This window comes from Chiloscyllium plagiosum, unplaced genomic scaffold (genome assembly GCF_037043375.1).
Source record: "Chiloscyllium plagiosum isolate Xiang-an unplaced genomic scaffold, Cpla_swu_hap1 HiC_scaffold_36, whole genome shotgun sequence".
Lineage (NCBI taxonomy): Eukaryota > Metazoa > Chordata > Chondrichthyes > Orectolobiformes > Hemiscylliidae > Chiloscyllium > Chiloscyllium plagiosum.
Genome location: NW_028270174.1, coordinates 69,700,724 through 69,727,873, shown reverse-complemented (window position 1 = coordinate 69,727,873; position 27,150 = coordinate 69,700,724). Strand labels below are relative to the sequence as shown.

The 27,150-nt window shown below is 46.3% G+C and overlaps 1 long non-coding RNA gene across 1 annotated transcript; it reads left to right on the top strand.

Moving 5' to 3' along the window:
- LOC148139979 (uncharacterized) lies at positions 1-22,783 on the top strand. The gene is made up of 5 exons (XR_015753280.1): positions 1-75; positions 1,042-1,158; positions 7,478-7,611; positions 8,920-9,100; positions 20,304-22,783. It is a non-coding gene; the product is annotated as an uncharacterized LOC148139979 (long non-coding RNA).
- Positions 22,784-27,150: the final 4,367 nt, after the last annotated feature.

Genomic DNA, 27,150 nt, shown 5'->3' with positions numbered 1-27,150 from the left:
CGGCACTCAGAGCCGGTGTGTGGGAGCCCTCGCTGGGAGAAAGGAGCGGAGATAATTCACAAATCCTGTATAAAGGTTAAAAATAACTCGAAAAAGAGGTGGCGGTCTCTGATCAGGGAAGCGGCCAGGGTCAGGGCCGCCATTTGTTTGAGGGAACAGGGAGCGCGGGCATGAGGGCCGCCATCTTGAGAAGGTCAAGGTGCAGGTGGGCGGGGCTCTTGAGGTCTGTAGAACAATCAGAGGAAAGGGAAGACCCATTGTTACTAATTAATTCCACGGACACAGCGTCACTGGGCGGTCCCACAGGAATATCCTCTCTCAGTCCTGCTGGGATGTTTCACCCAGTCAGAACCAGCAGCTCTCTCCTCTCTCAGCTCCCCTTCTGTCCTTCCTGCAGCATCTGTCCCCCGGAACATTGAGCTGCCTGTCCTGTCCCTCCCTCAGCTGTTGTTTCTGTAATACCTGTGATATCCCAGTCCCCCCTTAGATTACTTCACTAAAGACAGGAATGTACCCGATGGATTTTTCTTAACATCAGCAATTGCTTAATACTCACTTACCTGTTTTTAATTATATCTTTTTTGAAGCATTTAATTCACATTCAATCATTTGCAATGGCGGGATTTAAATGTCCAGAGAACATTTGCTGAGTTTCTGGATAAATTGCTTCACAATAATACCACTCGTCCATCACTTCGTCTGCTCACAGGTTGCACATCCCAATACAACATTTAATCAACACCCTGTCTTTGTGCACAATTGTTTGATCCTGAACTCTGGTGATGTCACTCAGTATCTCTCCATGTGGGGTCCCTCACTTTGTGGGTCTAATTGCTGCCTCTATCAGCGTCTCTCGCTCTTGCAGCTACTCCAGATCCTGAGCCAACAGAATTCTCCACTCCAGAGTAATGAGGCAGTACTGGCCAGGAATGGAGACTGGGATTTTCCAGATCTCTGTGGGGCTCAGTGCCATTCTACATGTGTAACCCTCACAAGCATCAGTCTAATTCCCAATTCTGCCTATTTCTCTGTCTTCTACAGGTACTGAAGGAGTTCCTGACTCAATAGACTTGCCAACTGCTGGTTGGGGAGGTGTTTTGTCAGCCAGAGAGAAAAAGGTCAGGGAGGTCGGGAGCCTTCAATAAATCCTGCCACCAGGTAAGATTACTCACAGTGCACAGAGCAGAGAGCAATGAGAGGGCTCCAAACATCAGCTAACAGGACATGACATAGATATAGTGCTGGAGGGGGAGCAGACTCGCCTCAGGCTCAATCACCACCTCTACTTTAAGTTTTATTGTACTGAGACAGCATCGGGAGTTCCCAGTTTTCAATCCAGGCGTGTGCTGTCTTGGTGAGCACCAGGAGAACAGAGGGGAATGCAGGCCTGCAATGAGAGAGTGGTAATGCTGCCTGGGATCTTTCTGTTCCCTATTCCCTCTCCAATAATGTATCTATGGCTCATCTTGTGGACCATTCTAACTCCTATATCAGTTCCTATCTCTGTCATCTCCTCCCCTCTCACCAATTTCTTGACATATTTGAAACCTCCAGTCCAGACGACCACCCGTATCGCTGTAACTTGCTTCAGTCTCTAACAACATGCCTTGTCTTGATAGTCGCCTCCAACAACAACTGAAGACATTGGGTCTGTTTCTGTGCTGCATGACTCTTTGTTTGAGGATTCGAAAACGGAATGAGTTGCATTTGCCTGTGTTTGGCCCATATCTCTTCCAATCTTCTCCTCACCATGTACCTGACCAAGTGTCTTTTCCATGTTGTAATTGTACTTGAATTCACCATTTCCTCTGGCAGTCCATTCCACATATGCACCATCCTCTGTGGAAAATGTTGCCCCTCAGCTCCCTCTTTAAACCTTGGTCTCTCACCTCACGTTTATGCCTCTAGATTTGGACTCACCTACCCTTCGCAATTTACCTTACTGAGGCTCTATATTGTTTCATAAACCTTTATAATGTCAACCCGTGGCCTCCTCTGCCCAGGAGAAATATTGACGACAATGTTACAAATATCTCCAGCTCATGTACTCAATGTTCTGGCGACTGATGATAAGTATGCCAAATGCTGGTTTCCCCACCCTGTCCCCCTATGATTCCACTTCCAAGGAACAATGTAACTGCAGCCCTTGGTCTCTCTCTGATCGACAACACTGTCCAGGGCCCAACCATTAACTCTGTTTGTCCTCCCTGGTTTGTCTGAACTAAATCCAACACCTGAATTAAATTCCATCTTTCATTCCTTGGCCCATTGGCCCAGTTGATTAACATCCCCTTCGATAACTATATTCCCTGCCCACTCTTCCACTAATCTTGGTATCCACAAACATACTAACAGGGACTGCTATATTTTCACTCAAATCGTTTATGTAAGTGGTGCACAACAGTGGTCCGAGCGCCAATCCTTACAGCACACTGTTGGTCAGAGGCCTCCAGTCTGAACAACAACCCTCTCCCACCACCCTCTGTCTCCCACTTTGTATCCAGTTGGCTAGCTCTCTCTGATCCCTTGTGACCTACCCTTACTAACCAATGTATCATGCTACACCCTGACCAAGGGTTGCTGAAGCCAGAAACAACGTATGTTGCTCTGCCTTCATCTATCTTCAAGTCAAGTTTGTGAGACGTGTTTTCCTACGCAATAAGCTATACTGGCTGCCGTAATCAGTTCTTGTCTTTCCAAATGCCATGTAAGTCCTACCTCTCAGAATGACCTCCCAACAACTGACGCACCCTGATGTCTGGTCATCAGTCTGTAGTTTCCTGGCTTCCTCTTGCAGCATTTGTTAACTAATGACACAACATTATAATCATAGTCAGAGAGTCAGACCGCACTGTTCGGTCAATGCTAACCATACTCTAAAACTGATCTCGTCCCACCTGCCTGTTCCTTGATCCTATCCCTTCAAACATTTCCTATTCATGTACAAATCCTAAGGTCTTTTAAACATTGTAATTGTCTCCACATTCACCCCTTCCTTGGGAGGTTCTTTCCACATACAATCCACCCTCTGTGTAACAATGTGACCCTCACGTCTTTTTTTTAAATGTCTCTCCTCTTACACTTAAAAATGTAGCTTCTATTTGCTGTGGTTCTGTTCGCCGAGCTGGAAGTTTTTGTTGCAAACGTTTCGTCCCCTGTCTAGGTGACATCCTCAATGCTTGGGAGCCTCCTGTGAAGCGCTTCTGTGGTGTTTCCTCTGGCATTTATAGTGGCCTGTCCCTGCCGCTTCCGGTTGTCAGTTTCAGCTGTCCGCTGTAGTGGCCGGTATATTGGGTCCAGGTCTATGTGTGTGTTGATGGAGTTTGTGGATGAGTGCCAAGCTTCTAGGAATTCTCTGGCAGTTCTTTGTTTCGCTTGCCCTATATTGGTAGTGTTGTCCCAGTCAAATTCATGTTGCTTGTGGTCTGCGTGTGTGGCAACTAGGGATAGCTGGTCGTGTCGTTTCGTGGCTAGTTGATGTTCGTGGATGTGGATCGTTAGCTGTCTTCCTGTTTGTCCTATATAGTGTTTTGTGCAGTCCTTGCATGGGATTTTGTACACTACGTTAGTTTTGCTCATGCTGGGTATAGGGTACTTCGTTTTGGTGAGTTGTTGTCTGAGAGTGGCTGTTGGTTTGTGTGCTGTTATGAGTCCTAGTGGTCGCAGTAGTCTGGCTATCAAATGACTCATAACAGCACACAAACCAACAGCCACCCTCAGACAACAACTCACCAAAACGAAGGACCCTATACCCAGCATGAGCAAAACTAACGTAGTGTACAAAATCCCATGCAAGGACTGCACAAAACACTATATAGGACAAACAGGAAGACAGCTAACGATCCACATCCACGAACATCAACTAGCCACGAAACGACACGACCAGCTATCCCTAGTTGCCACACACGCAGACCACAAGCAACATGAATTTGACTGGGACAACACTACCAATATAGGGCAAGCGAAACAAAGAACTGCCAGAGAATTCCTAGAAGCTTGGCACTCATCCACAAACTCCATCAACACACACATAGACCTGGACCCAATATACCGGCCACTACAGCGGACAGCTGAAACTGACAACCGGAAGCGGCAGGGACTGGCCACTGTAAATGCCAGAGGAAACACCACAGAAGCGCTTCACAGGAGGCTCCCAAGCACTGAGGATGTCACCTAGACAGGGGACGAAACGTTTGCAACAAAAACTTCCAGCTCGGCGAACAGAACCACAGCAACAAGCACCCGAGCTGCAAATGTTCTCACAAACTTTGAGTAGCTTCTAGTCTTGAAACTCCCCTGTTCCTTGGGAAAAGACAACTCCCATTAACTCTATCTATTCCCCTCATTATCTAATAAACTTCTACGAGGTCATCTGTCAACATTCAGATTTCAAATGAAAAACATACCAATATATTCAGCCTTTCCTTATAAATGAAAACTTCCATACCCAGCCACATCCCAGTAAATCTCATCTGAACCCTCTCAAGCTTAATAATATCCTTCCGATAACTGGGCAACCTGAACTGAACACAGTATTCCAGAAGAGGACTCACCCATGGCCTGTATAATCCCAATGCAACTTCACAACTCCTATATCCAAAGCAATGGAAGCAAGTGAGGCAAGCACCTTTTTAACCATCCTGTCTCTCCATGTTGCAAACTTCAAAGAATTATGTACCTATACCTCGTGGTCCCTCTGTTCTACAACCCTACTGAAGGTCCTACCATTAATTGTATAGGCCCTGCCCGTGTTTGTTATACCAAATGCATTCCCTCGCATTATACAGATTGAACTTCATCTACAGTTTTTCAGCCATCAGAATCCCTTTGTAATCTCAGAAAACCTTCTTCACTGTCCACAATGCCACCCTCCAGTCTACCTGCCTATCACACATAGCTCTTTAGGTAGAAATATTTCTGCTAGGGGCCCTACAATTTCTTCACCAGCTTCCCACAATATCCTGAGATACATTTAATCAGGGCCTGGGGATTTATCTACCTTTGTGTTTTAAAACCTCCAGCACCGCCTTTTCTATAGTGTGGACTCATTTCAAGACATTGAGTCACAGAGATGTATAGCATGGAAACAGGCCCTTCGGACCAACTCCTGCATGATGTATCTAGTCACATTTGCCAGAATGTTGCCAATATCCTTCTAAACCCTTCCAGTTCATATACCCATCCACATGCCTTTTAAATGTATCTCTATCAGCCTCCACTATTTGCTCTGGCAGCTTATTCCATACACTCTGCTGGAGCTAGTTTTCCTTTAGGTCCCTTTGAAAAGTTTCCCTCGCACTTTAAAGCTATGCCCTGTCGGTTTGGAATCCCCCAACCTGGGAAAAAGATCTTGTTTATTGACTCAATCGATGACCATCATGATTTTAAACACCTTTATCAGATAACTCCTCAGCCTCCCATGTTCAAGTGAAAACAGCCCCAGCTTATTCAGGCTTTTCCCTGAAGAGCAAACCGTTCAACCCTGGCAGCATCCTTGTTCATTTCTTCCGAACCTTTCATGTTCCACAACATCTTTCCTATGGCATTGAGACCAGAATTTCACACAGTATTCTAATAGTAGTCAGGACAAACACGGTTTAGTCCCCTGAGCGCCCCAGTCTTTATCCACAGTAAGTTCCAAAGTGAAATATTTGTTTCCGATCTTGTATTTTCACACATCGTTGGCTTCATTGATCATTAAGGATATCGGTATTGTCCCTCGCTCTTGTTTTGCTCCTAATATACTTGTAGAGTCTCTTTGGATTCTCCTTAACTTTCTCTGCCAAAGCTATCTCGTGTCCACTTTTTACATCCCTGATTTCCATCCTAAGCGTATTTCTACAGCCCCGATGCTCCTGAAGGGATTCACTTGAGTCAACCAGTTATGTGCCCCCCTGTTTGCTTGACCAAAGCCTCGAAATTCAGCCACTGTTTCATAATTCAGTCAGCATTGAGCTGCACACTAACAGGGACACGCTGGCGCTGAATGCTCCTTTTATCTCGGTTTTAAAATATTCCTACTACCAGACTTCCCTTTACCTGCAAATAGCCCCCCCAAATCTACTTTTAAAGTTCATGACTAATACTATCTTGCTCCATTTTATAACTTGAACTTGTGGACCAGGCCTGTCCTTTTCCATCGCTATTTTCAAACTAATACAATTGTGGTGACTTTCCAAAATGCTCCCCCAATAACAGCTCAGTCCTGTTCCCTAACTTGTTTCCCAAGGGGAGGTCAGGTTTAGCCCCATTCTCCAGTTGGGCCATTTACATAATGACTGTCTACCTGTGCTGACACCTTCAGACATCCAGGGACTTGCTCACCAAGGTCCCTGTGTTCCTCAGTACTCCGGGAGGACCTCGCATTCATGATGTGTACCATTCGTTTATTAGACTTCCCACAGTGCATTACCTCACAGTGATCAGTAGTAAACTCTGTCTGCCATTACTCTGCTCAGTCTATCATCTGATCGATATCAGACTGCGGCCTGAGACTATCCCCCTCACTGTGGACAACACCCTCACCTTTCATGTCATCGGTAAATCTACTAATGATTCCTTCTGCTTTCACATCCGAGATATTAATGTACATAATAACCAGCAATGGTTCCTGCACAGATCACTGTGTTACAGCCCTGTCCATAAACCTACCGACATGATTGGCCAGGACACTGGTCCCATCATGGTTCCAGTGGGGCCCAGTGCAACGGGATTGTTTTTATTAACTCATGAGATGTTGGTATCTCTGTCTGACCTGCCTTTCTTTCCCAGCCTTAGCTGCCATTGAACTGAGTAACTTGCTCGGCCATTTCAGAGGGTCATTGAGACACAAACACTTTGCTGTGGGTATTTTGTGCAGACCACGTGAGGATAGGCAGATGTCCTTCTCGAAATGACAAGTGTTTGTACTTTTTGTACATCAGCAATTGTCTCATAATTATTTATGGATTATTAATTATTATCTTTAATATAATTGTTTTCAAATTCCCCCATTTCTGATGGTGGGATTCAAACTTGACTCCCCTGAACATTAGCTGAGGTTTGGGATACATGCTCTAGCAATAATGCCACTGGCCATCACTTCACCTGCTCACGGTTTGCTCATTCCTGACCAGTTATACCATCATGAAGCAGAACCTATTCTTCCCACACAATTGATTGATTCTGAAGCCTTCTGACATGATTGTTTGAGCCTGATACCTTCCAGCACTCTGGTGATATCACACAGTATCTCTCTCCAACTGGTATCCCTCACTGTGTGGATCGAATAGCTGCCTCTGTCAATGCCCCTCGCTCTTATAGCTACTCCAGACCCTGAGCCAACAGAATTCTCCACTCCAGAGAGATGCAGCAGCACAAGCCAGGGACGGAGTCTGGGACTTTCCAGATCTCTGTTTTACTCAGGACCATTCTCTATGTGTAACTCTCACTACATCAGTATAAATTCCCATTCTGTCTATTTCTCTATCTCCTGTAGGTACTCAGGAAGGTCCTGACTCAATAAATTTCACAGCTGCTGGGTGTCTCGTCCATCACCACATTGAAGATGGTTTGTCAGCCAGAGAGACCAAGGCAGGTAGATCTGGAGCCTTCAATAAATCCTGCAGTGAGGTAAGATCACTCACGGTGCACAGAGCAGAGAGCAATGAGAGGGCTCTACATATCGGCTAACAAGACATGACATAGATACAGTGCTGGAGGGGGAGCAGAGTACAGACAAACCTCAGGCTCAATCACCACCCCTGCTGTAAGTTTTGTTGTACTGAGGGGAACAGAGGGGAAAACAGGCTTCCCAAGAGAGAGTGGGAATGCTGCCTGAGATCTCTCTTCCATATTTCCCTCTCCAACACTGTATCTATGGCATGTCGCATGGACCGGTGTCTTCCATAATTTTTAACTCCTATAACAATTCCTGACCCTGTAACCTTCTCCCTTCCCTATAGTCCCTCCACATATTTGAAATGTACTGCATTCCAGACTACCATCCCTATCTCTGTAACTTGATTCAGTGTCTGCAACATGCCTTATCTCGGTCGTCTCCTCCTCCAATGACAGAGTCATGCAGCACAGAAACAGAACCTTTGCTTTGATCCAACTAGTCGATGCTGAACACGGTTCATGAACGAGTCGCGTTTCCCTGCAAATGGCCCGTATCCCTTCAAACCTTCTCCTCTCCATGTATCCACCCAAATGTCTTTTCCATGTTGTCATTGTGCTTCTCTCCATCACTTCCCCTGGCAGCTCATTCAATTTGTGCATCATGCTCTCTGTGAAAAATGCTCTCCTCTGATCCCTCTTAAGTCTTCCCTCTCCCACCTCACATTTCTGCCCTCTAGTTATGGACTCCCCTACCCTGGGGTAGAGACCTTCACTATTCACCTTACCTGTACCCCTCATGGTTTATAAACCTTTATAAGATCACCCCTCAGCCACCTACACCCAATGGAAATATGAAAGATAATGATACAAATATCTCTGCCACGGTCCCCACTGCGACTTTGCCACAATGTTCTGGGATACACTTGTTCAGGATCTAGGACTTTCTATACCTTTGTATTCTAAGACCTCCAGCACCACCTCTTCTGTAATGGGGACTCTTTTTAAAACATCACTGTTTCTTTCCTTTTGTTTCCTAGTCTTTGTACACCGTACGTTCCAACATGAAATATTCATTTTGGGTCGCACCCATTTCCTGTGGTTCCATGCATGGATGGCCTTATTGATCTTTGAGGGGCTCTATTGTCTCTCTAGTAGTCTTTTTGTACTTGTGTGCTGTAGAATCTCTTTGGATTCTCCTTAACCTTATCTGTCAACTCTATCTCATTCCCCCGTGTTGCTTTCCAGCTAATCCAGCCTCTCTGTTTCTGTAAGTCCCTCCAGTATCAGTAACATCTTCGTCAATCTTTGTTCCATTTGCAGTTTCCTGAAGTAGGATGATCAGAATTCTACACAGTACACCAACTGGAGACCCAGCAATGTCTTGTACAGCCGTATCATGTTGTATCAACCCATTTACTCAATGCTCTGACCCATGAGGGCTAGTGTGCCGAATCTGCTTTCCCCGCCCTGCCCACCTGTGATGCCACTTCCAAGGAACAATGTAAGTGCACCCCTTGGTCTTTCTCTGCTAGACAACACTGTCCAGAGCCCAACCATTAACTGTGTTAGCCTCCCTGGTTTATCTTAACAACACCCAACACCTGAATTTTGCTCCATCTTTCATTTCTTGACCCACTGGCTCAGTTGATTAAGATCACCTTTGATAACTGTATTTGCTGCCAATTATAACATGTATTTTACTATCCACAAATTTACAAACAATAATTCATATATTCTCGTTTATGTCAATAATGCACATGTGTGGATCCTGCACCGATCCTTATGGCACACCGCTGGTCAGAGGCCCCCAGTCTGCACAACAACCCTCTCCCACTACCCTCTGTTTCTTACTGTCAAGCCCATTTTGTGTCCGTTTGTGTCCGCCTCCAACAACATTCGCACCACTGACATCAAGCTAATTGGTGTTTAGACCCCTGGCTTTCCCTCACAGCCTATCCTAAATACTGGCACAACATTAGCCACCTCCAGACTTCCACCTAACCACCCGTGGCTGTCAGTGATAGAAATATCATTGTAAGTTTCTTCCCTAACTTACCCCAATGTCCTAGGATATACATGATTAGTTCCCAGGGAGTTGTCTAATTTTAATGTGTTTGAAAACCTTCAGCACCTCCTGTTCTCCAATGTGGGCTCTTTTGAAAATATCATTGTTTATTTCCCTGCTTCCCCAGCGTTTTTTTTCCACAGTAAATTCTGACGTGAATTTCTTGTTTCTGATCTCACTCATTTCCTGTGGGTTCACACTCGGATGGCTTCATTGATCTTTCAGGGGTCACATTCTGTCTCGAGTTAATCTTCTGTTGTTAATATACTTGTAGAATCTCTGTAGATTTTCCTGAACCTTATCTGCCAAAGCTCTGTCAGTTCCCCTTTAGGCCCTCATGGTTTCCCTCTTAAGAGTATTACTACACCCACAATGTTCTTCAAGGGATTGACTTCATCCAGCTGGCTACAAAGGACATGTGTCCCCTTTTGTCTTGACCAGAGCCTCAATATCCCCAGTCATCCAGCATTTCCCACTTGTGTCAGCATTGTCCTTCACACTAACAGGAAAATGCTGGCCCAGAAATCTTAATTTATCTCTCTTTTGAAAGAATCCCACTTGCCCGACATCCCTTTAATTTCAAATAGCCTCCATGAATCAACTTTTGGACAGTCTTGCGGGAATACCTTCTGGACTGGGGCAAGGCCAGTGTTGATCTTTAACTTGTGGACCAGGCCTGTCCTTTTCCATCGCTATTTTCAAACTAATAGAATTGTGGCGACTTTGCTAAAGTGCTGCCCCACAGACACTTCAGCCCCTTTCTCCACCTTGTTTCCGAGGGGAGGTGTTGTTTCATTCCGTTCTCCAGTTGGACCACTTACATACTGACTGAGAAAGTTTTCTTGAACACACTGAACGAACCCCTCCCATCCAAGCTGCGAACATTATGGCAGTCTCAGTCTAGGTTTGGAAAGTTAAATCCCCGACCATTACAACTCTATCATTCTTACAGATATCTGAGATCTCCGACGTATTTGCTGCTCAATTTCCCGCTGACTACTGCAGGCTTGCAGTACCGTCATATCAAACTGATCATCCAGCTATATTTCTAAGTTCTGCTATTAAAGCTTCACTGGGCGATCCCCAGAAATATGCTCTCTAAGCGCTGCAGTAATGTTTTCACTGATCAAAAACACCAATCCCCCTCCTCTCTTGCCTCTCCTTCTATCCTTCCTGTAGCATCTGTCCCGGGAACATTGAGCTGCCTGTCCTGCCCCTCCCTCAGCTGTGTTTCTGTAATTCCTGTGATATCCCTGTCCCATGCCCCCATCCATGCCATGTGTTCATCTGTATAACCGGTTAGGCCTTTTGCATTAAAGTAGATGCAGCTTAATTGATCAGTTTTCCCTCAATGCCTACTGTGCTCTTGCCGGGCTTGTTGATTGAAATGATTCTCTTGAAATTCTGTCCAGGCCTCAACCTTCAGACTGCAGCCTGAGGCCACCTCCCTCACTGTGGACAACACCCTCACCTTTCATGTCATCTACAAACCTGCTAATGATACCTTCTGCTTTCACATCCAAGTGACTAATGCCCCTAAGGAACAGCAATGGTTCCTGCACAGATCCCTGTGATACACCCACTGGGCCAAGGCTTTCAATCACAAAACCAACCCACACAACAATTTTGGATCCAATTTGCCAACTTGCCTTGGATCCCATAGGCTCTTCCCATTTGGATGAGCCTTCCACGTGGGACCTTGTCAAAGGCCTTAATGAATTCCATGGAACCCACAGCATCTGCACTGCCCTCATCAATATCTTCAATCGTAATTTCAAAGAAATCTCAGCTGATTTCATCAAACATTATCTTCCTCTTCCAAATCCGTGCTGAGTATCACTAATCGATCCCTGCCTTTGCAGTTATTGATTCAACCTGTCCCTTAGCATTGTTCCCAATTACCCTCTCACTGCTGTCAGACTACCTGCTCTGAATTTCCTATCCCTGCTACCCTTCTTGAATAAAGGAACCACATTAGTGATCCTCCAGTCATTCGGCACTTCACCCGTGGCCAGCAAAGTATTAATGGAGCAATCTCCTCCATTACCTCCCATAGCAGTCTGTGATACATTTCATTGGGTACTGGGGATTTCTCCACCTTTATGCCTGTGAAAATATTTAATACCTCCTCCTTATTGATCTTAACATATTCTGGAACCTCACCATCCTGACAGAAATCCCTGGCTGCAATGTCTTTGTCCTGTGTGAATAGAGATGGGTAGTATTCGTTGAAGACCTCACCCGTTTCCTCTGGCTCCATGCACAGATTATCCCTTTGGTTTCTCACAGCCCCCCCCCCCCCCCACTTTCGCTGGGAATCCTCTTACTCTCACGATTCTGATAAAATACCTGTGGCTCCCGGATGCCAGGGTCAAGGATGTCTCTGAGCGGTTACTGAACATTCTGAAGGGGGAGGGTGAAAAGCCAGAGGTCATTGTGCACATTGGTCCATATGACAGAGGTAGACAAAGGGATGGGGTCCTGTGAAATGAGTACAGGGAGTTAGGGGAGAAGTTAAAAAGGGAGGATATTGATATTAATGATATTAATGATATCCAGATTACTCCCAGTGCCACGTGCCAGTGAGGATAGAAATAGAAAGATAAGCCAGATGGATGTGTGGCTGAGAAGCTGGTGAAGCGGGCAGGGTTTTCAGTTCTTGGGCCATTGAGATTTCTTCTGGGGTAGAGGTGACCTGTACAAAGGGGATAGTTTGTACTTGAAGCAGAGGGGCACTAATATCCCAGGGAGGAAATTTTCTCGAGTTACCCAGGAGGATCTAAACTAGCTTGGCAGGGAGTTGTGACTCTGAGTAAGAGAGGGACCATCGAAAAGTCAGAGGAAAGTACATCAGCCATCAAGAGCAAGGATAGCCAGGGGCATAGTCGAGGGAGGGTAAAGACTGCTGGTTTAAAGGGCATTTGTTTCAACATACTAGACCTGACTAGTAAGGCAGATGAGCCCAGGGCATGGATTAGCTCTGGGAACTGGGATATTATAGCTGTAACAGAAACATGGCTGAGAGAGGGCAGGACTGGCAGCTCACTGTTCCAGGATACAGAAGCTACAGGCGTGACAGAATGACAAGTAAGTGAGGGGGGAGCTGCCCCTTTGATTAGGAAGGACATAACAACAGTGCTTAGAGACCATCAAATGAGGCCATATATTTAAAAGTTAGAAACAAAAAGGGGATGGTCTGTCTGCAGGGATGGTGTTCTAGACCCTCAAATGGCCAGTGGGTACTAGAGGAGAAAATGTGTCGTGAGTTTGCAGGTGTCTATAAAAATAATAGAATAGCATTGGATGGAGATTTTAACTTCCCCTGGATTGACTGGGTCACCCAGAGTGTAAAAGGCCTGTACTGGGTGGAATTTGTATAATGTGTCCAAAAACGTTTCTGAAACCAAGACGTAGACGGCTCTACGCTACTCAGGCGGATGCAACACGAGACCGCTCCTCAGAAAACGAGGTCAGACAAGTGACTGAAGTATCAGTCTGAGAGCACATTGGTTCCAGTGACCACAACTGTCTTTGTTTTAACAGAGTTATGGAAAAAGATCAGACGGGTTGACAGATTTAGGTCTTAAACTGGAACTGGGCCAATATTGGAGCCATTCAGCAGGATCAAGCAGGGTTTGATTGGGCGAAGGTAAAAATCACACAACACCAGGCTATAGTCCAGATGGTTTACAGAGGAACCTCGATTATCTGAACGAGATGGGCGGGCACTATTTCGTTCGGATAATTGGGTTTTCAGTTAATCGATTCAATGCCTTTGTTCTGGGGCTCGGAGTTTTCAGTCCAGTCTGCTCCCTGTTCAGGTGACTAGGCCGCAGCAAGCCATGAGCGAGCCCCCACACCCTGCCAAACCCCAAAAACACATCCCGCTCACCTCCAAACCCATCCAACACCGCCCCCACCCGCCCCTCAATGTCACCCCCCACCTGTCCCAAACCCACGAAAAAGCGGCCCCTGCCGCCAAAACCGTCGGACATCACCCTCCACTCGCCGCCTGCCCCCACTTCCTAAATTCGTTCGACATCAACCTCAGCCAGTCCCCAAACCCGTCCAACACCGCCCTCCGCATACCACACCCACTGTCCAATCCATGTCCACGGCCGTGTCCCCTGCCCCCATCATCCCCTCCCCCTTCTGGGCAGCTGGAGTGGACACCAACAGTAAGACATCTACTGCCTTTGCGGGGGTAAGTCTCGAAATAGTGCACATGCACATGCACACACACGTTCAGACAGCCACACACAACCTTTTACTGCAACATCTCAAAAAGTTTCACCTTTGCCCTATACAGAACAATGTTCGAGAGAATATCTGGGGAAGGGGGGGGGGGGAGGGGGTTAGGATTTATCCCTATATTTAACTCTCGGCTAAATGTGGGGAGAGGGTGAGAGGTCAGTCATTTGGAGATGGTCCCGTGGCTCGATGTCCAGGACTGTTCTCAGCAGCATTTCAGTGAGCCGAGATCGGTTTTAATCAGTGTAAACAAATAAAAACACAATCAGGGTTGAAACGGCTCTTTGATGTAATGTTTCTATTGGGACCTCGAGATCTCCTTTGAATAATCTGATATTGGGTTAATTGATATTTGGATAATCGAGGTCCCTTTGTATTTGAAAGCGCTAGATTTAGAAGCTCTGGTGATCATTGTAAAAAGATAAAAGACTTAATCTAAGCTTGTTTAATATTTCATTCCATGACACTACATTCCTGTTGCTATAAATTCTGTGCCTTAGGATTGTGCTCCACATCCACCTGTTGAAGAAGCAGTGCTTCGAAAGCTAGTGCTTGCAAATAAACCTGCTGGACTATAACCAGTGTTGTGTGATTATTAACTTTGCCCACCCCGGTTCAACACTGGCACGTCCAAATCATGACTAAAATCGATTGGGTCGGTCTGTTGGAATGAAAAGGAATGACTGGCAAATGGGAAGCTTTTAACAGTGTTCTCTCAAGCATCCAGTATGTCCCTATTAGGGTGAAGGGAACAGCTAGCAGGTTTAGGAATCCCTGGCCAATGAGAGGTGTGTCACTCTGTTCAGGAAAAAGGGGAAGGCACACATTGTCTTTAATGTTTCTGTATCTATGTAACCTCTTACTGTCCTAAAGACGCGATCAATCTGGGGAGACCCAAATAGCCTCTCAGGTCCCTGCAACACTCCCAACCTGTAGAACCACAACAAATCATGTGACTTTCAGTTCCTATAAGACTCACTATCTGTGTAACATCCTCCCATCACTCGCACCCCACTATTAATGTAATCTCCTCCAGTCTCTCCATCCACTACTCATCTACATAACCTTCTCCAGCACTTACACCTCTATCTGTGTAAACACCACTCTCCCCGACAACCCTTCCCACTTTTGCCATTCTGGAGGAGGTTACTAATGCTCCCTTATCTGTGAAACTGTCTCCAACCAAAATTTCTGGAAAATCTGTCAGACACCACACCCTCCGTATCTAACTAATCTGCAGAACCGAAACCTTCCTGTATCTATAAACATCATCTATGACCACCCTCCATATCTCTGTTTGGTCCTCCAGTCGAAACAACCCACTTTCTCTCTAAACTTCTCCATTCACCTAAAACACTCCCGTCTGTGTAAACTACTCCATCCCACCAACATCCATATCTGTGTAAACTGTTCCATCCATCCCAACCTCTCCTTCTCCATGAACTCCTGCAGGCCCAACAGCCCTCCACATTTCTGTAACACCCTCGTGGTTCTATGGTCCTCCGTCCCCGTGAATCCAGCCCAGTCCCCACAGCCCTCACAGTCTGGGTCGTCTGTTCCTGATCAGACCATTGGTGTTTCTGTTACCTGTGGTACTCCGAGCAAACCTTCCTAATTGTATCTATTCATTCAGATCCCGTCCTCTCCAGCCTCCCTAAACACCTTCCTGCCATTGTGACCCTCCCGATATAGAACACAGAACAGTACAGCACAGTACAGGCTCTTCAGCCTTTGATAATGTGCTGATCTTTTATCCTACTCTAACCTGCAGACCATTCAAAGAAGAAAGGAACAAAGAAAATTCCAGCACAGAAACAGGCTGTTCGGCCCTCCACACCTGTGCCGATCCAGATCCTCTGTCTAAACCTGCTGCCTATTTTCTAAGGATCTGTATCCTTTTGATTCCTGCCCATTCATGCATCTGTCTAGATACATCTTAAATGACGTCATCGTTCCCGCCTCTACCACCTCCATTGGCAATGCGTTCCAGACCCCATCACCCTCTGCATAAAGAACGTTCCACGTATATCTGTCCTAAACCTTTCCCCTCTCACCTTGAGCTTGTGACCCCCAATAAGTGCATTCTACACTCTGGGGCAAAAAGCTTCTTGCTATCCACCATGTCTACACATCTCATGAGTTTCTAGACATCAATCGGGTCCCCAGTCAACCTTTGTCTTTCTAATAAAATCTATTCAACCTCTCTTTATAGCTAGCCACTTCCATACCAGACAACATCTCGGTGAACTTCCTCTGCACCCTCTCCAAAGCATCCACATCCTTTTGGTAATGTGGTGATCAGTACTGTATGTAACATTCCAAACGTGGCCGAATCAAAATCCAATACAACTGTAACATGACCTGCCAACTCTTTTACTCTATTTCCCGTTCAATGAAGGAAAGCATGTTGTATGCAGCCTTCACCATTCTACTGACCTGCGTTGTCACCTTCAAGGAACAATGGACCTGAATACCCAGGTCTCTCTGTACGTCAATTTTCGCAAGGACTTTTCCATTTACTGTATAGTTCACTTTTGAATTGGATCTTGCGAAATGCATCACCTCGCATTTGCCTGGATTGAACTCCCCATCTGCCATTTCTCTGCCCATCTCTCCAATCGATTTATACACTGCAGTGTTCTCTGACTGTTCCCATCACTATCTGCTACTCCACTAATATTAGAGTCATCTGCAAACTTGCTAATCAGGCAACTGATACCTTCGTCCAAATCATTTATGTATATCACAAACAACAGTGGACCCAGTACGGATCACCGTGGAACACCACAGGGCACAGGTCTCCATTTTGAGAAATTAATTTTACTGTAATCCATGTGCATATCCAAAAGTTAATTAAATGTCCCTAATGTTGCTCTCTCTACCACCAACTCTGGCAGTGCATTCCACATTCCCACCACTCTCTGTGTAACGTACGTACCTCTGATATCTCCCATAAACCTTCCTCCAAGTACCTTAAAATTATGCCCCATCATTATAGCCATTTTCACAATTGGAAAATTCTTGGGCCAGCCACTCTGTGTATGCCTCTAATAATCTCGGACGTCTCTTATCATCTCGTACACCTCTACCAAGTCAGCTCTCATCCTTTTTCATTCCAATGAGAAAAGCCCTGGCTTCCCCAACATTTCTTCATTAGACCTGCCTTCCAATCCAGAAAACATCCTTATAAATCTCTGCACCCTCTTCGAAGCTTCCACATCTTTCCTATAATGAGGCGACTGGAACATAACACAATATTCCAAGTGTGGAGTAACCAGAGTTGTATGGAGCTGCAGCATAACCTCACAGGTCTTAAACTCAATCCCCCTGCTAATGAAAGCTAACACATCACACGCCTTCGTACCATCCCTATCAACTTGGCTGGAATCTTTGAAGGATCTATGAATGTGGACCCCAAGGTTCTTCTGTTTCTCCACTCTACCAAGAATCCTGCCTTTAACTCGGTAGAGGTTTTCTGCAGAATCTTTCAATCTTAACCCTTCCCTAATTTGGTATCTTCCTCCAGTCCCCAGAAAACTCATAAACTGTGAAGCGTCTTCCCGTCCCTACAATCCTCCTTAGCTCTGTAACCTCTTTTATTGACATGAACCCTCAAAACCACCAAAGCCAATTTCAACCACTTCAATATTACTAATAACTGCAAAATCCTCCAATCCTGATATTCCTCCCTAACTCTGTAACTCCCCATCATCCTCCAGTACCCTTCTGGGAAACATTGCAGAAGAAGGAAGAGTTGTATAGTCCGGGTCATGTTACGGAGGTAGGAAGGGCTGCAGAACCTGGAGGATGGTACAAATGTAGGAAGGACGGGGATCTTGCAGGAGGTTAGAGGGAGCAGGATTCATATTACCTGCAGGATGGGACCAAGACTGCGTTGTGGAACCTGAAGGATGTTTTAGTCTGAATGATTCATTTGTTTTTTTTTAATTAGACTATTGGGCCGATCTTGATGACGTAATTTTACTGATGTTTACCAGAATTGGCTGTGCATAGCTTCAGATTCCCAGGCTGGGAAATGTGAGTTCAGATGTGAATCTATTTGCCCATTCTGTCCGTGTGCCTGACACTGACCTGGTGCTGCTCTAGTAGAAAGTACTCTCCGTGTATCTGGTAGCCTCCAGATTGACAGGACTGACCACAGGACTCACCTCATCAAAGCCTTCATTTAGAATGTTCTTTTTTATTATTATTTTCAAGTGACAGTTTTGTGAGATGCAGGAATTGGGGTGATTCCATTTTAAGAGAATGAAACCTTTATCATTGGAGATTGGGAAGCCTTCAAAAATGAGATAACGGTTTTCCAGAGACAGTATGTAGTATTCCTGTTAGGATGGAAGGAAATGTTGGTGGGTGTAGGGTATGCTGGATGACAAGAGAATGAAGATTTTGTTTAAGAAAAAAAAGGAAAAATTTGTCAGGTATAGACACGAGAAATCAAGTGAATTCTCAGAATATAAAGGCAGGAGGAGTATACTTAAAAGAGAAATCAGAAGTGTAAAAAGGGGACATGAGATAGCTTTGACAAATAGTGTTAAGGAGAATCCAAAGGGTTTTTATATATAAATAAACGACAAGAGGGTAACTAGGGAGAAAATAGGGCCCTTAAAAGATCAGCAAGGCAGCCTTTGTGTGCAGCCGGAGGAGATGGTGGCGATACTATATGAGTATTTTGCATCAGTGTTTACTGTGGCGTAGGAAATGGAGGATACAGAATGTGGGGAAGTAGATGGTGACACTTGAAAAGCGTCCATATCGAAGAGGAGGAGGTGCTGGGTGTCTTGAAATGCATAAAAGCGCATAAATCCCCAGGATCTGATCAGGTGTACCTTGGAATCTGTGGGAGGCTCGGGAAGTTACTGATGGGCCCTTTGCTGAGAAATTTGTATCATTGATTATCACAGGTGAGGTGCGAAAAGACTGGAGGTTGGCTAACGTGGTGCCACCATTTAAAAAAGGTGGTAAGGGAAAGCTAGGGAACGACAGACCAGTGAGCCTGACATCAGTAGTGGGTAAATTGTTGAAGGGAATCCTGCGGGATAGGATTTACATGTATTTAGAAAGGCAAGGAGTGACTAGGGATAGTCAGCATGGCTTTATGTGTGAGAAATAATGTCTCAAGAAATTGATTGTGTTTTTTGAAGAAGTAACAAAAAGGATTGATGAGGGCCAATCATTAGATGTGATTTCTATGAACTTCAGTGAGGTGCGTGAAATAGTTCATCATGGGAGATTGGTTAGCAAGGTTAGATCTCATGGAATACAGGGAGAACTGGCTGTTTGGATACAGAACTGGCTCGAAGTTAGAAGACAGAGGGTCGTGGCGGACAGTTCCTTTTCACACTGGAGGACGATGGTGTGCCACAAAGATCGGTGCTGGTGTCACTATGTTTCATCATTATATTAATGATTTTGACATGAACATAGGAGATACAGTTAACAAGTTTGCAGATGACGCCAAAATTTGAGATATAGTGTTTATTACAGGACATTGTGGGAAAAAGGAAATTATAATTTTTTTTTGAATGGACAAACAATGTACAGTTTTAGTTAAACTCTGTCCCTTTCTGTTCCTTTCTGCTTGTCTTCAGCCACATCCCCATGCTGTTCTGAGGCTTCACATTTTCTCTTTGGATTTGGAAAGCTCCTTTCACCTGAACCCTGTCCCTGCATCCTCTCTATCAGTTTAAAACCCTGTCCATAAACCTACCGACATGATTGGCCAGGACACTGGTCTCAGCAGTGTTGATTTTAATTCACTCTTGAGATATTGCTGTCTCTAGCTGGCCAGCATCGCATGCCCACCCTGACCAGCCTAAGAGCTGAGTGGCTTGCCAGATCATTACAGTGGGCATTTGAGCGTCAATCCCATTGCCCTGGGTCTGGATTCAAACGTAGGCCAGACTGGCAGCCTATAACAGATTTCCTTACTTAAAGGTTATTAAGTAGTCAGATGGTTATCCCTGCTACCGGCATTAAATTCTGGATGAACAGTCTAGTGAGAGTAACATGAGGCCATTGCCTGGCCCACTGATTGCTCACTCATTCCTGAGTACTGATCCCAGTGCACCTTCTTCGTGATCGTGGTTTGATCCTGATACCTTCCTGCACTCTGGTGCTATCACACAGTCTCTCTCCATGTGGTATCTGTCACTGTGAGGGTCTAATTGCTGCCGGTGACTGCACCTTTTGCAGCTACTCCAGATCCTGAAACAACAGAATTCTCCACTCTAGGGAGACGCAGCAGCACAGACCAAGGATGGAGACTGGGATTTTCCAGGTCTCTGTGGGACTCGGTGCCATTCTCCATGTTTAACCATCACTGCATCAGTCTGATTTCCCATTCTGTTCATTTCTCTGTCTCCTGTAGGTACTCAGGATGCTCCTGACTCAGCAGAATTCCCAATTCCTGTTTCCTCCATCACCACACTGAAGACAGTTGGTCAGCCAGAGAGATGGAGAGTGAGATCTGGAGCCTTCAGTAAATCCTGCAGTGAGGTAAGATCACTCACAGTGAACAGAGCAGAGTGTATTTAAGGGATCGAACTTTGGTCCAGAAGACATGAGATAGATACAGTATTGAAGCACGAACACTATTATAGGACAAGCCAAACAGAGAACAGCCAGGGAATTCCTAGAGGCATGGCACTCATCCACAGACTCTATCAACAAACACATCGACCTGGACCCAATATACCAGCCACTACAGCGGACAGCTGGAACTGACAACCGGAAGCGGCAGGGACAGGCCACTATAAATGCCAGAGGAAACATCACAGAAGCGCTTCACAGGAGGCTCCCAAGCACTGAGGATGTCACCTAGACAGGGGACGATTTGCAAGACAAATTCCCAGCTCGGCGAACAGAACCTCAACCAATCATAGCCAGCCTGCACCTCAATAGGAGCCAGGAGCAAGGCCATTCAGCCCCCACCCTAACCCAGAAGGGAGAGCATGGGAAGCTGATAAAGGAAACAAGCCCCTCCCATGTGGCCTTCTGAAATGGAGCTGGAGGACAGAGCACATCTAACCTGCTGTTTGCTTCCCTGAGACTGGCCTCCTCCACCTTACAGTGAGAGACTGAGAGGAACCTCAAGGAGATTTCACTTCTCACTGAGAGGCTGCAACTCCAATCCAAATCAGGCTGGTTCCCTCCGAGACTCACGGAAGAGTGCAGCACTCTACAGATCAGTCCCTTGTGTCGTCCTAACCTCCAATGTGGGGGCCAAGAGCTGGGAGGTATTGTTAAGAACACAAGACCATCCGAAATAGGAACAGGAGGAGACCATCCAGCCCCTCGAGCCTGCCCTGCTATTCAATAGGATCGTGGATGATTTAGTATTTGATTTGGGAGCTGAAGCACAGACAGTATCTTTACTCAGCGAGTCGTGAGTTCATGGAATGCCCTGCCAGTAGCAGTGGTGGACTCTCCCTCATTATGGGCATTTAAGCGGGCATTGGATAGGCATATGGAGGATAGTGGGCTAGTGTAGGTTAGGTGGGCTTGGATCGGCGCAACATCGAGGGCCGAAGGGCCTGTACTGCGCTGTATTCTTCTATGTTCTATGTAGTACAGAGACAGAGAATCAAATTATTCTGCTGTACAGAATCATCAGACAGGAGCTGGAACCAGAAAGAGCAAACACACACACACATTGTGGGATTCAGGCTGTCTGTGGGAATTTTACCACAAGATGCGAACTCTACACTGAGGAGGAACAAAGGCGCAAAATGCTAGAGGGGGCAGCTGCACAGTCTGAACCTACCGATCTCACTGCTTCCCACTCCCATGAGAGCTCTTTTGTATATTTCTGTGTTCCCAGATGTCTCTCCCACATTTGTCCTTCAATCCCTATCTCACAACATCCTTCATATCTCTGCCCTGTTGACATTTCCCGGCAGATTCCCTTCCTACAACACTCTGCCCCTTTGACACCCCATCATGTTTATCAGGAATGCTTAATCATTCAATCTTCCACAAAACCAACAACTTGCTCATCTCTCTCTGCATCTTTCTCTCAGCTCTGTGGGATCTTGCCTGTCTTGTTTGTAAATCATTCTCGTTGCATCGCAGCAGCCCCCCTCCACTTTCTCAGTTCTATGCTGCTGCTGCAACTCCTCTCTTTCTCTCTCTTTGTCCTATATCTCTGCCCAAGTTTTCTCTCTTGCTGTCTATTTGACCTTCACTCCCTGTCTTTGCCTCCCCTTTTTCACCTTGTATCTGTCTGACATTGTAATTCTCTTCCTGGGGTTTTACTCTCTCTCTCTATCCCTTTCTCTCTCTGTCTCTCTCCTGCTTTTTTTCAGTTCTTCTCACTTTCTCTCCCACCCTCTGCCTGCCTGTCTTTCTCGTGTTCTCCCCCTCCCTCTCACTGTCTGTCTGTCCATCTCTCTTTCTCTCTTGTCGTTTCTCTCCCTCTGTCTCCCTAGACCCCTGTCCCAGTGACTGGGGAAGGGACATGGGAAGAGTTTGTCTCAGTGTCGCTGGATGCTGTACAGTTAATGCGGGGATCAACCTTTTCCTGGTCTCTCCTGAATGTTACCCCAACTGTGGGTAGGGGGTTAGTGTAAGGGACATAAAATTACTTTTCTCATTGAGTCTGAAATGAAGAAAAAGAGAAGGAGAGGGTGACAAAAAGGGAAAGAGAGACATGGAGAGAGTGGGGATGGAGAAATTGAGGAGAGAGAGAGATGGGCAGTGAGAAACAGGGAGAGCAAGAAGGACACATATGGAGGGAGAAGGACAGTGTGTGTGGCTGGGGAATGGTTGCAGAGTGGGATCTTTCTGTGCATGACAGCAGTTAGTCAAAAGGTGTGTTAGTCTCTGCACCATGTCCTCAGGCCCAGGAGCTGTGGGTCTACATGGGAAGGGGGAGATTGGGAGACAAGGGGGGAGTGGGACATCCAGAGACGGGCACTGTTTAATGGGGTTTTGGGGTTGGTGGAGAAAGGAGGGGCTGCTGTGAGAGACAGAGAGATTGAGGGAGGGACAGCATGAGACGCAAAGTCTGAGACAGGATGGAGAAGAGGTGTTCACTGGACCCAATATACCGGCCACTGCAGCGGACAACTGGAACTGGCAACCGGAAGTGGCAGAGACAAACCACTATAAATTCCGGAGGAAACATCACAGAATCGCTTCACAGGAGGCTCCCAAGCACTGAGGATGTCATCTAGACAGGGGACGAAACGTCTGCAACACAAATTCCCAGCTCAGCGAACAGAACCTCAACACGGCGAAGAGGTCTCCACAAAAAGGATAGTCAGTGAGGCCATTCAGGGGACAATCCTGAGGATCCTGAACAGGACCAGGATCATTTAATGGGGGGGGGGGGGGAGGAAATGGGCAGAAAGAACTCCATCTGTGATACAAGCCTTCTATGATTCTGGGACTGGGATCTTGCTGTACATTAAAACAGCCACAGGCCAGTCAGTCAACCCAGACTCATTTACCTGTGTGAGAAAGTGAGTACTGCAGATGCTGGAAAGCCAGTTACAAAGTGTGGAGCTGGGGAAGCACAGCGGGTCAGCCAGGACAGTTGATCGTTCAGGCCTGACCTGCTGGGCTTTTCCAGCTCCACACTTTTCCATTTATTTCCCTCTGCGCCAGGGAATGGGGCTCACAGCAATGTTGGGGGCAGCAAAATATTTGAAGGGGGCATTTTTAGTGAAGCAGTTATTTGGAAGGGAAGATATTTGGGGAAGGGGATAAATTTGGGAGGACAGTGAAAATGAAGGGCATAATATTTGTGAGGATTTACAAAATTGGGTGAGATCTTTCAGGTCTGAAATAGCGAAAAACAGAAAGGGAGGGTGAGAAAAAGCGACAGAGGTGGAGAGATTGGGGATGGAGAAGGGGTATGGGAGAAAGATGGACAGCGAGAGACAGGGAGAGGGAGAGAGTGAGAGAAAGAGTGTGTGTGTGAGAGAGAGAGAGACAGACAGAAGGACAGAGAGAGAGGGGACAGAGAGAGGGAGAGAAGGGGAAGTCAGACTAAGACTGAGGAGTTAAAACATGGACAGACTGAAGGGGTGACACTTGTTAATCCAGTTGGTTCCAACTCTCTCTCTCAATGGATTTTCTCATTCCCTCTGTCCCATGCCCCTGGGTTTTGCTTCAGCCTCTCTCTCTCTCCCTCTCTCTCCCTCTCTCTCTCTCCCCCTCTCTCTCTCTCTCTCTCTCTCGCTCTGAGTCTGTTTCTGGGTCTGTGAAACTGTTTTCTCTCGCCCTCTCTCTCCCTCTCTCTTGATGGTCAGATGGTCTCTGTCTCTCGCCATGCCGGTCTCTTCAGAAGGCCTCCAGAGATTCAGGCAATCAGTCTGCAGATAAACCCTGTTTTTGTTCATTTCTGGATGGTTTTCAGGAACGTTCTATCGTTCTGGCCAATTAGGAGAATCCGTTAATAGTTTGAAGCATTGCCAATCATTTGGATGGCTTGTTGCTGTTAGTTTACTTGTGTAGCAGGACCCGGTGCCTTCCTGTCTGGGCCCTCATTTGTTTGGTAGATACATCTGTCCAGAATAGCTGTTGCCTTTTACACTATGCTGTGCTTGCGCTGTGCCTGGTGTGCGGGTTTTGTGATTTGGGAGATTTCCTTGGCCAATAAACCTTGGCTGTCTATCTGTGTTTAAGCCAGGAGGTTGTGACATCTCCCCCAACTCATCCACTTGAATGGAACGAAAGAAGCTTATGCAATAAATTACAAACCTAATTTTAAAAGCTGGTTATGCTTTTTGTCAGAGTAGCCAGCTGTCTGTGCAAAAGCCATTGTGTACGTTGGTCAAACCGATGGTCTTATAGCTTCACTTGGAGGTCGCCACTGATGATGCTACCCAGCCAGGTAAAGAAACGTCTGGATATCAAACCTATCAGCGAGCAAACCTACACCCTAAGTCTTATAGCTGATAAGTGATATCATAAAATCTTGACAGAGCAGAATCAGACCGTTCGGCCCATTGAGTCCACAATGACCCTCTGAAGAGAATCCAACTCAGACCCACTCCCCCAATGATATCCCTGAAGCCCTGCATTTCCTATGGCTATTCCAGCTAGCCCGAATATCCCTTGACACAATGGGCAATTTAACATGGTCAATCTGTCATAATGGCAACTATGGGCAGGAAATCAATACTGGCCTAGCCAGGAACACTCAAACACTGCAAATGAATGAAACCAAGGTGATCACCCAGGGAGTGCCATCTACTTTCCAGCCCCTGTGGGTGTATCCAGGCATTATTCACCATGATCGTACCCATCTGTTGCTGCCTGCAATCCTAACCACCAGTATCCCGAGATATATCAAGGTGAGTGCGTTTCAGATCACTGCTTGATGTGAGAGGAGCAGAATTCTTGGATAACAGGCTATGGGCATGTCACGGTATGACCTGTTACTTCCCATTTACGTAAGTATGGTCCCTGGCAATGTTCCCTCTATCTCCACAGTAATCATGGGAGCCCATCAAAATACCTTTTTTATACAACTCCGATAATTTGAACTTCATCCTAACTTTGGTCACTTGGGTTAAGTGGAATCCCTCATACCAAGCCCAGGTGTCCCACCAAGAGTGTCCTTACAGCTGTTATTAACCCAGCCCTTGGTGAGCTGCTGTCACACACAGTGAGAGACGTTGGTGTGGGTGTTCTCCTGGAACAAATATTTATGCTGTTTGTCACTAACCCGGGATGGGATTTTCCCTTGGCTGGCCTGCCTGAGTTCCTCCCTCAGCTGTTCCACCATCCCGTTACTGCACAGGGTGTGGTTTTACTGCTCACCATAATCTCTGATTGGGCCGTGGATGATCTGGTTAATCGTGTTGGCGTGACCCTCCAGTTTGGTCACTAAGTGATGGTTAGCCTGATTCTCCACGAGTTGTCCCATAGTCTCCTCTGGGTTTTCTGTATTCAGTCTTTCTCAGGCTCATTAGAGAGTTGTTGGGTCAGGATCCGGAGTTTATTCTCCAAATTAGCCAAGTCAGCGTACTGACCGGTAACACTCCTGCCCTGTATACGGTGGCTACATCATTAAGGAGTTCTCTTTTCTTATGTCTGTTAATTACTTTTCTGGGTTCTGTGTTTTCCCTCAAATTTCCCTGTCCTTTGTCCCATTATCCAGTGGGTCAGTTGGGAACATGATTATTTTAATGGGGAAGGACACCACTCTGACTACTGTATCCCTGATACATTCATTCTGATTAGTGTCAGTTTGTGCTAAATGTTAGTGAACAAGGAATTCCCTGTGAGTTTAATGCCTAGCCCATTGTGAGAGCCTGGTATGTGTGGGACAAGCTGGGGGAGGAGCCTTCCCTCCTGGTCTCAGCCCATTTTTAATTTTGTTCCTGAGGAATTCTCTCTGGTGGGCTTCCTGGGATTTTGCTGTCCGAATTCTGACCCCTAGTCCGGGCTGTGTGCTTGGTATTCAACTACCATACACCCATTCTCGGGGAAACCCTACCAAGCGCTTCTGATCCCTGAGCTCCTGTAACACAATGTGGAAATCCCTAACGTCTATTTCCTATTCAGCAATTAATTAGCAGAGGGCCCAAGCCTCATTTATGGGCGCGTCTGAGGGGTGGAATCCCAGGTGTCCCTCCTCCTTTCTGAGACATGGGAGACAAAGGGTCGGGCCCAGTTTCTCATCGCTAAGAGAGGTGCAGGTCACATCCCCAAACATCCAGACAAATTGGACCCAGAGTCTCCGGGTGAAGCTGACGGGGGGAGGGGAGGGGCATTCCCCTGGTTGTTGTTCTGCAGTTATGTAGCGCCTCTGCAGGTTATGCCTTATCCTGCCCTCGAGCAATGAGGATCGCAGCCTTCATCTCATCATGGATGCCCCTCCCTAACTGTTGGCCCTCAGGCAGGGCTTAATGGCCTGCTGGACTTAGGCACATGGCGATTCATTTGGATTGTTCCTCAGCGTCCACTCTGTGTATGACAGACTGTCGATCAATCTCATCCAAACATGTATCTGGGTCGGGGACGGGATCTTTATGGTGCTACCCACCAGCTGGGAGCCTGGACTGGCTGTTGTGTACAGAGTGAGACCATCAGCTGCTTTACACTGGGTAACTACATGATTCATGGAATCTGTGTTCGGCTGTGGGTCAGGCTGGGGGCAAAATGTGTCACATTCAGTCAGAGAGTTTCACAGTGTGTCTCAGAGAGTGTCACAGTGTGTCACAGAGAGTGTCACCATCTGTCAGAGAGTGTCTCAGAGAGTG